This window comes from Podarcis pityusensis, assembly GCF_964106645.2.
Source record: "Podarcis pityusensis genome assembly, chromosome: 8".
NCBI classification, from domain to species: domain Eukaryota; kingdom Metazoa; phylum Chordata; class Lepidosauria; order Squamata; family Lacertidae; genus Podarcis; species Podarcis pityusensis.
In genome coordinates this window covers 2,609,765-2,618,315 of record NC_138033.1, presented here as the reverse complement: position 1 = coordinate 2,618,315, position 8,551 = coordinate 2,609,765, and the positions used below count along the sequence as shown (strand labels likewise).

Here is an 8,551-nt window from a genome sequence, read left to right as displayed (position 1 = left end):
CCACCCCACCGCCCCTTCCCGCCAGCTCATTGGCGGCTCGGGAGCTCAAAGCCCGCCTTCCGCCGCCGCTCAGTGGCGGCGGAAAAAGCGTGGGGTGGGGCTGATCTCTCTCCCTCCCTCGGATTAAGGGGTTGGAAAGCTCCGCTCTCCTATTGGAGGAGGTGGGAGTTCACGCTCCCCGCCCGACCCTCTGTGAGGAAGCCGCTGAATGGCTCGGGCAGCTGTCCGTCGGCGCTTGACGCGCGGCAGCCTTAGCCAATGGAGAGGCGAGGGAGGTGGGGAGGAGGTGACGTAGCGGGGCGACGGCGCCGCGGACTGGAGCGGGGGAAGAGGGACGGGGACGGAGGGCGGGTCCGGCGCGGGCGCGCTGACGTCGCCGTGCGTTGTGACGTCGCGCGCCGCCCTCTGGAGTGTGTGGTATCTGGCGCTGTGCGTGTGTTTGCGTGTTTGCGCCGGCCCTGCCTGCCCGCCTCCCTCTGCCTCTCCCCGGAGGGGCCGCAGTGGGCCGCGGAGACGGTGAGTGAGGCGCCGGGGAGCGGTGGGGACGACGACGGCGGAGGGGGAGCGGGCCCTGAGGGGGAGCCGCGGGCCTCGCCCCCTCCCCCACCCCCTCCCCGCCCTGAGGGCCCCTCCCCCTCCCCAGTGGTCCTCAGGAGGTGCAGGAGGCCCCGCCCACAGGGGAGGGGCTGGGCGGCGGACACGCCCCTTCCCGAGCCCCCCGCCCCACCAGTATAAAGATGTGGAAATAGACACACTTTAGGGGGGCTGGGAGGGGCCTCCTCACACCCCAGGCCCTGCTCTCCATCACCCCCACCCGCCCCTTCCCCAAATTAAGGTGTTAAATCCCCTTTTCTTTGCCCCCACATATAGAGGCATTCATGTGCAAATTGGGTGGGGGTACTGAGCCTCTTGTTTTCCCTCCTCCCCATTTGCCCACCCCATCACATTCCAGCCCCAGCTCCCCATCACCCCCACCAGCCCCTTTCCCAAATTAAGGTATAAATCCTCCTCCCCTTTGCCCCCACATATGTGCAAATTGGGTGGGGGGGTGAGGGTACTGAACCCCAGCTTTCCCTCCTCCCCACTTGCCCACCCCATCACATTCCAGCTCCAGCTCCCCATCACCACTACCCATCCCGTTCCTAGTTTAAGGGGTTAAGTCCCCTTCTCTTTTGCCCCCACATATAGAGGCATTCATTTGCAAATTTGGGGGGGGGGACTGAGCCTCTGTTTTCCCTCCTCCCCACATGCCCACCCCATCACATTCCGGCCCCAGCTCCCCATCACCCCCACCCGCCCCTTTCCCAAATTAAGGTATAAATCCTCCTCCCCTTTGCCCCCACATATGTGCAAATTGGGTGGGGGGTGAGGGTACTGAACCCCAGTTTTCCCTCCTCCCCACATGCCCACCTCATCACATTCCAGCCCCACCCACCCCTTTCCCAGTTCAAGGTGTTAAATCCCCTTTTCTTTGCCCCCACATATAGAGGCATTCATTTGCAAATTTGGGGGGGGGTGCTGAGCCTCTGTTTTCCCTCCTCCCCATTTGCCCACCCCATCACATTCCAGCCCCACCTACCCCTTTCCCAGTTTAAGGTATAAATCCTCCTCCCCTTTGCCCCCACATATAGAGTTATTCATGTGCAAATTTGGTGGGGGGGGTGAGGGTACTGAGCCCGTTTCCCCTCCTCCCCACTTGCCCACCCCATCACATTCCAGCCCCAGCTCCCCACCACCCCCACCCGCCCCTTTCCAAAATTAAGGTGCTGAAGCCTCTTCCCTTCGCCACCCCCAGTATAGAGATATGCATGTATTTGATGTTATATACGCACTGTGGGAGGCCTGAACCCCTGTTCTCCCTTCTTGCCTGTCACCCACCCCTCACATTCCAGCTCCTGTTGCACACCCTTTTCATCACTTTCCCAAATTTAATATATTTAATTTATTTAATACTCTTAATATATTTAATACTCTTCTCTCCCACCCCCACCCCAATATTAAAGCTGGGTTTAAGAGAAGGTTGGACATATCTGGGTGGAGGTGGGGATCATAGAATTGTTGAGTTGGGAGGGACCACGAGGGTCATCTTGTCCAAACCCCACAATGCAGTAATCTGTTGCCCAATATGGGGCTCAAACCCATGGCCTTGAAATTAAGAGTCCCATGTTCTACCAACTGAGGTATTCCAACGTCCAAGGACCTGTGATGGGTAAGGGGAACCTGTGCTCAGGGTTCAGTGCACTTCAACAGACCAGATCCTGGAGATTGGCAGTGTTGGGCTGGTGATGGTGATGTTGCTTTCAGGCCCTGTTTCCTGAGGGATGCTGGGCTAGGTGTGCCTTTGCTCTGATCTAGCCGTGTTCTTGTGCTTTCTCCTCCATTGTTTGTATTCCATCTCTTAGGATTCCTCCACCTTCAATCCCTAAGGTGAGTTCTGGAGTCATAGAAATTAGAGGGAAGACTTTGACAGGCTCTAGCCCTGCTCCTTGCTCAGTGCTTAAAATCTAGCCCTAGAGCATCTCCCAACAGCTGGCTGTCATTTCCATCTCTCTCAATCTCAATTTGTGGTATCCATTCTTAGCTTTGCCCCAGCCCCAATACTGGGTGTTTTGTTTTAGGTGAGACTGAATACCCTCCTTTCTTCCTAACCTAGATCATCCATCCTTTTCTCCCCACCCCATTCCATCATCAGTTCCACCTTTTGACCAGTAGTCAACATTCCCCTCTTTAAATCTAGGCATTTTCCTCACACGCATTTTCCTCCCCAAAGCCCAGGAGTTGTGCTGATAATCATTATTAGCCCTTTGCACTTAAAATCCCTTCTTTCTACAGTAAGTAACATTTAAGGCTCCCTCGCTTGGTTTGGGCATTAACTATTAATCCAGTTATCCAGCCAATGATACGCTTATCTAGTGATTTACCTCTCTCCTGGCCCAGGAACTTTCCACATTCAGCAAGCCTCCTCCCCACCTCCAGAAGCAGCTTCCCTTGTCTTCTCTCATCTGGAACACAACTTGGAAGGATCTTAAAGTGCCTTTCATCATTTTCTCCTCTCCTCGCCACTCCTTAGACCAAATGGGCACATCATAATGAAGCAGCTGTGCCCATTGTTCACCTAAGAGTCTTATTGGGAAATTTCTTCCCAGGTCAGTTTGTTTCCTGAGAGTTTTGAAAGGCTTCTCCAAGAGAGCCGGAACATTCTTATCCCCAGGCACAAGTTTAAACTGTTGCAGCAAAATGTATGTTCAGACTGCTTCCTGATGATCCCAGTCCAAAAGCTTGTGCTCTCCCTCCCCTTCAATAGATGAAAACTCATTGGTTGCTTTTATGACACCTGTAAGGTGGTTGGGAAGATGTGTATAGAAATCCCAGTTTTCCTCTGGGCATTTAGAGAAATGGATGCTCTGACTTAGGCTGAATGGTGACCCTTCAACTCCTCAGAGGGGACAACGTGTGCTATTGGTGCAGAACTTGAGCATCTCTCTGCAAGAATTGAACACATTGGGGGTGGGATTTGGCAGGCTTATTGGTACCTTGTGGTAGTTGCACATTTAGCTCTTCTTGGTCACATGACCCTGGTGGGCTTGGTGTAATTTTCTGGTACACTTTCAGTTTGAGTCTTGTGCTTTCTGAATTTCAAGGCTCAACGTACTGGGGCTTCCTCCCATCTTTCTTTTCAGCCATTTGTTCTGAATGGTTTCTAAGAGAGCTTTCTATTTGTGTTGCTAAATCAATAAACTACAATGCTGGTCTCTCTGTATAGAAGTGGAAAGCTGTTTTGCCCTGCCTGAAGGAGATAAACTGATGGCAACACCTGAGGTGTGAAATATTAACTCCTGAAATAATCGCTTAACTTCTCTCCAACACATCTTGCTGTTTTCTTTGTATACCTTGGGATCACTGGTGGAAAGGGTTTGTGTATGGAAGAAAGTCTCTCTCTCTCTTTTTGTACTGTACTGTAATTGTGCTTTTTAGAACATTTATTTTCGGGTCTTCAAGTTAATATTGCAAAGAGGGAACTTTAATGACTGGTATGACCAGGCCAAAGTTTCCCAAGCTTTTGGTGATGGGTGCACTTTTTTTTCTTGATTGAAAATTGTAGGCATCCTTCTTTCTTTACACATGTTACAAGTAAACCTTTTGAGGAGCCTTGTCTGCAATTGTGGGAGTCACTGGTGACAGTACAAACTATTAACACTAAGCATGATATATACTGGCAACCCTATTGTCAAAAGTTTCTTGCCTTATTGGTTGGTTGAAGCTTGTGGTTCCATCCTTTGTGTTTTTCCCTCAGGCTTCCTATCTTGCATTTAACACTCTGTAACCAGATTTGTCAGGACAAGAGATAAGAAGGCTGAGATTCTTCCATTCTTCTGCCTGCCTAGAAACTGCAGCCAGAGAGCAAAAGCAGATTAAGAAACTTGGAAGGAGAGGTCATCGGTTACTGTAATGCTCTGTATCACTAGTAACGCGGTCTGTGTCCATGACAGCTGTGGATATGTAAGGGCCTGTCAAAAGACTTTATTTGGGGGAAAGCTTATCTGACTTGAAATATGTTTTGTGATGCGCTGCTGTTGAGTATCCTTAGATTATAAAATGACCCATAAGTCTCATTCTGAACTGTCTATTGGAAATTTGTTCTGGACCCTGTTTTAAGGTGGGTGTGTCTCTTACCTGGCTTGCAAGAAGACCCAACTAGTGCAAAGGGAGTAAACTTTGCACTTCACAATTACCGTATTTTTCGCTCTATAGGACACACTTTTTCCCCTCCAAAAATTAAGGGGAAATGTGTATGCGTCCTATGGAGCGAATGCAGGCTCCTTGGCTTCAGCGATAGCAACGCAAAGCCTCTAAAGTGCAGAGGGAGCGCTCCCTCCGCACTCCGGAGGCTTCGCGTTGCTTTCGCTGAAGCCTTCGGAGCGCAGCGCGAGTTCCCGCTGTGCTCTGGAGGCTTCGGGTTCCTTTTGCTGAAGCCGGGAGAGCAAGACTCTCCTGGCTTCAGCAGAGAGGGAGAGCTGCGCAGCGCCCCTTCAGCCCAGCGGGAGGAGAAATGGAAGGGGCTCCGTTTCTCCTGCCGCTTCGCTGAAGGGGCGCTGAGCAGAGAGGGGGAGATTTTTTTTTCTTGTTCTCCCCCTCTAAAACAAGGTGCGTCCTATGGTCGGGTGCATCCTATAGAGCGAAAAATACGGTAGTTGGGTTTTTAACTTCTGGGAGTTTTGCAGGGGTGTTGGAAATTGGGGTGAGTGCATGAGACGATGTTGGCCCTGAAGGCCATCATCCAGTTTGTCGTTCCGTGAGCTGCTTTGCTGGCTTCATTACATGACAGGCTGGGATTGGCAAGTTTGTTTATCTTCTGGTCTTTCCATTCACTTGTCCTTCCTCTGCACACTTCAGCTGTGAAGCCGTTTGCTTGCATGCGCTACCATAGAGAGTAGTTGGCTTGTGTGTGTATATCAGCATTGGGCTAGGCTCGGGCAGAGCTTTTCGGTTACCAGGGTACTGGTAACTTTGTGGGGAGGATGCCCCAGAGTTCTTTGTAAATTTGCACAATGGCTAATTGTTTAAATTTATTATATGTTTTATGTATTCTTGCTGTATACCGCTTTGATATTTTTCGTTACACGATAAAGTGGTATATAAATACTTTATTTTAAAAAAAACCAAACTTTGATTCCTAAAGCACAGGTAGGTAGGTAATAATTTAATAGTGATAATTTTATTATTTGCATGTTGCCCACTGGACTGGATTGCCCCAGCCACTCTGGAAATCACCTGGAAAGGGTCCCGTGAACAAATAAAGGCTTGTCCATACTTTTGCTTGAACCATATTTTGATCATATTGTGTACTGATTAATTCCTCCGGCTCCAAGAGCTTTTCTCGTTGTTTCAAGGCTGTGCCTTGCAAAAGTTCAGTCTTACCTGCTGAATTGAAGCTTGGCTAAGCAGAATTGCTTTTTTCGGATTTTCCACGGGTCTGACAAGTCAAGCAAGAGTGTGGATGAGCCCTAATTCAGGGTGAACCTTATTGCTCTGTTTTTGTGTGGGCTCCTTTCTGGCTGAGCAATATGTGAAAACTAAAGCTAGCCAAACTACGGATAGTAAAGCAGGGAGAGTCATCAAGGCTTCGGAGATTCTCCCTTCCCAGGCCAGCGTTCTTTCTTCCTAATGAGCCGTTCACCTTCGCTGCTTTATTCTTTAGCACAGTTTTGGTCAGCTAGAAGTGTGCCAATACAGACCTGACTCTTCCTCTCATGTCCCACCTGTTGCTGTGATCAAGAGCTGTAGTGTCACTGGCCTCTCGTGCACGAAATGGTGCCACGCATCCTCCTGAGCCCTGAAACCTCATTTTGAATCGGGCCTTTTGCATTCTGGTTTAAAAGTCCTTTTTGTAGCTCTTGGCAGCCCTGTTCCCACGTTTTGATTGCTCAACTGTGAGAACCAGGGACGTGCTGGCCTTTTAAGATACCTGGATGTTTCAGGATCAGGGGCAGGCAGCCGCAGGCCGCATAGGCTGCATCCTACTGCCTCCGTTCAATGGGTTGCCAGTTTGTTGGGGTAGCAGACTTCAGTTTCAGCATTGCCCCTTTGGGGTTCAGAGAGAAAAGCTGCCACCAGCGCCGACTTGGATTCTTTGTGAAGAACATTTGTGCTGGGTTACTAGGATGGGGCTTATAATGTTCAGAGTTCTAGCCCCAGATTCCTTATGCAGCTGAAACCCACCTTGGATCAAATCTATGCTTCCAGGTGCCATAAGAAAGCCGCAGAGATAGCGCAGGATAGTGCACACCCAGGAAATGATCTCTTTCAGCTTCTGCCTTCTGGAAGAAGGTACAGGGTTATAAAGACTAGGATTAGCCGCCTGAGAAACAGTTTTTACCCAAATGCGATTTTGGTTTTAAACGCAGTGTAAGGAGTCTCTATGGGTGTATATTGTATTTAAAAATGGGGTATCAGAGTTTTTAGGGGGCTAACTAGGTTGGAATAGCAGGCTTGTTGGGTTTTGAATGTTTTATGTAGATTTTTAATTTTGTTGTTCTGTATGGGACAATGACAATAAAGATTATTGTATCGTATCTTATACAGTGGTACCTCAGGTTACATATGCGTCAGGTTACATACACTGCTAAACCAAAAATAGTGCTTCTGGTTAAGAACTTTGCTTCAGGTTGAGAACAGAAATTGTGCTCCAGCAGCGCAGCAGCAGCAGGAGGCCCCATTAGCTAAAGTGGTGCTTCAGGTTAAGAACAGTTTCAGGTTAAGTACAGACCTCCAGAATGAATTAAGTACTTAACCCGAGGTACCATTGTAAACCAAAAGCAAAACTCTTAGTACAGGCAGCGACCATTTCGCGTGGAATGGGGATGTCTATCCTTAGCCCCCATTATGCCCACTTTCTGCCCTCTTCCACGTCCCAAAGTACCTGTGCTTTAGCAATCGTGCTTCAGTTGGACGTGCCTAAAATAGTCGCCACCTGTAGCTAGTATCGAAAGTTTTAGGCACAATTGCTCTACAGGAGTGGCTCCCAGTTGATGGTCCACAGACTCCAGGAGATCTGTGCCACCATCCACATAGCAAAACCTACCATAGAGATGCCAACATTTTCAAAAGTAGAGGGCCCATGGCTTGGCTTTTGAACAACAGGCGGTCCACAGTATTTAGCAAATCTGGAACCACTGCTCTACAGGGTTGTGGTTCGGGGAGAAATTGGATGCTAAAGCTAGCCCCATGGCTACTAGTCACGATGACTAGTACAGATTAGAGAACTGGGCCAAAACAAACAAGATGAATTTTAACAGGGAGAAATGTAAAGTATTGCACTTGGGCAAAAAAAATGAGAGGCACAAATACAAGATGGGTGACACCTGGCTTGAGAGCAGTACATGTGAAAAGGATCTAGGAGTCTTGGTTGACCACAAACTTGACATGAGCCAACAGTGTGACGCAGCATCTAAAAAAGCCAATGCAATTTTGGGCTGCATCAATAGGAGTATAGCATCTAGATCAAGGGAAGTAATAGTGCCACTGTATTCTGCTCTGGTCAGACCTCACCTGGAGTACTGTGTCCAGTTCTGGGCACCACAGTTCAAGAAGGACACTGACAAACTGGAACGTGTCCAGAGGAGGGCAACCAAAATGGTCAAAGGCCTGGAAACGATGCCTTATGAGGAACGGCTAAGGGAGCTGGGCATGTTTAGCCTGGAGAAGAGGAGGTTAAGGGGTGATATGATAGCCATGTTCAAATATATAAAAGGATGTCACATAGAGGAGGGAGAAAGGTTGTTTTCTGCTGCTCCAGAGAAGCGGACACGGAGCAATGGATCCAAACTACAAGAAAGAAGATTCCACCTAAACATTAGGAAGAACTTCCTGACAGTAAGAGCTGTTTGACAGTGGAATTTGCTGCCAAGGAGTGTGGTGGAGTCTCCTTCTTTGGAGGTCTTTAAGCAGAGGCTTGACAACCATATGTCAGGAGTGCTCTGATGGTGTTTCCTGCTTGGCAGGGGGTTGGACTCGATGGCCCTTGTGGTCTCTTCCAACTCTAGGATTCTAT

The 8,551-nt window shown here is 49.1% G+C and overlaps 1 protein-coding gene across 2 annotated transcripts in view; it reads left to right on the top strand.

Moving 5' to 3' along the window:
• The first annotated feature begins 357 nt into the window (after positions 1-357).
• The window catches only part of SAMD4B (sterile alpha motif domain containing 4B), a 34,347-nt gene continuing 26,153 nt past the window's right edge, over positions 358-8,551 (top strand). For both annotated transcript variants that reach the window (XM_081018806.1, XM_081018805.1), the window contains exon 1: positions 358-516. The gene's annotated coding sequence lies outside the window, so the exon portion shown is untranslated. The remainder of the gene's footprint in view (positions 517-8,551) is intronic.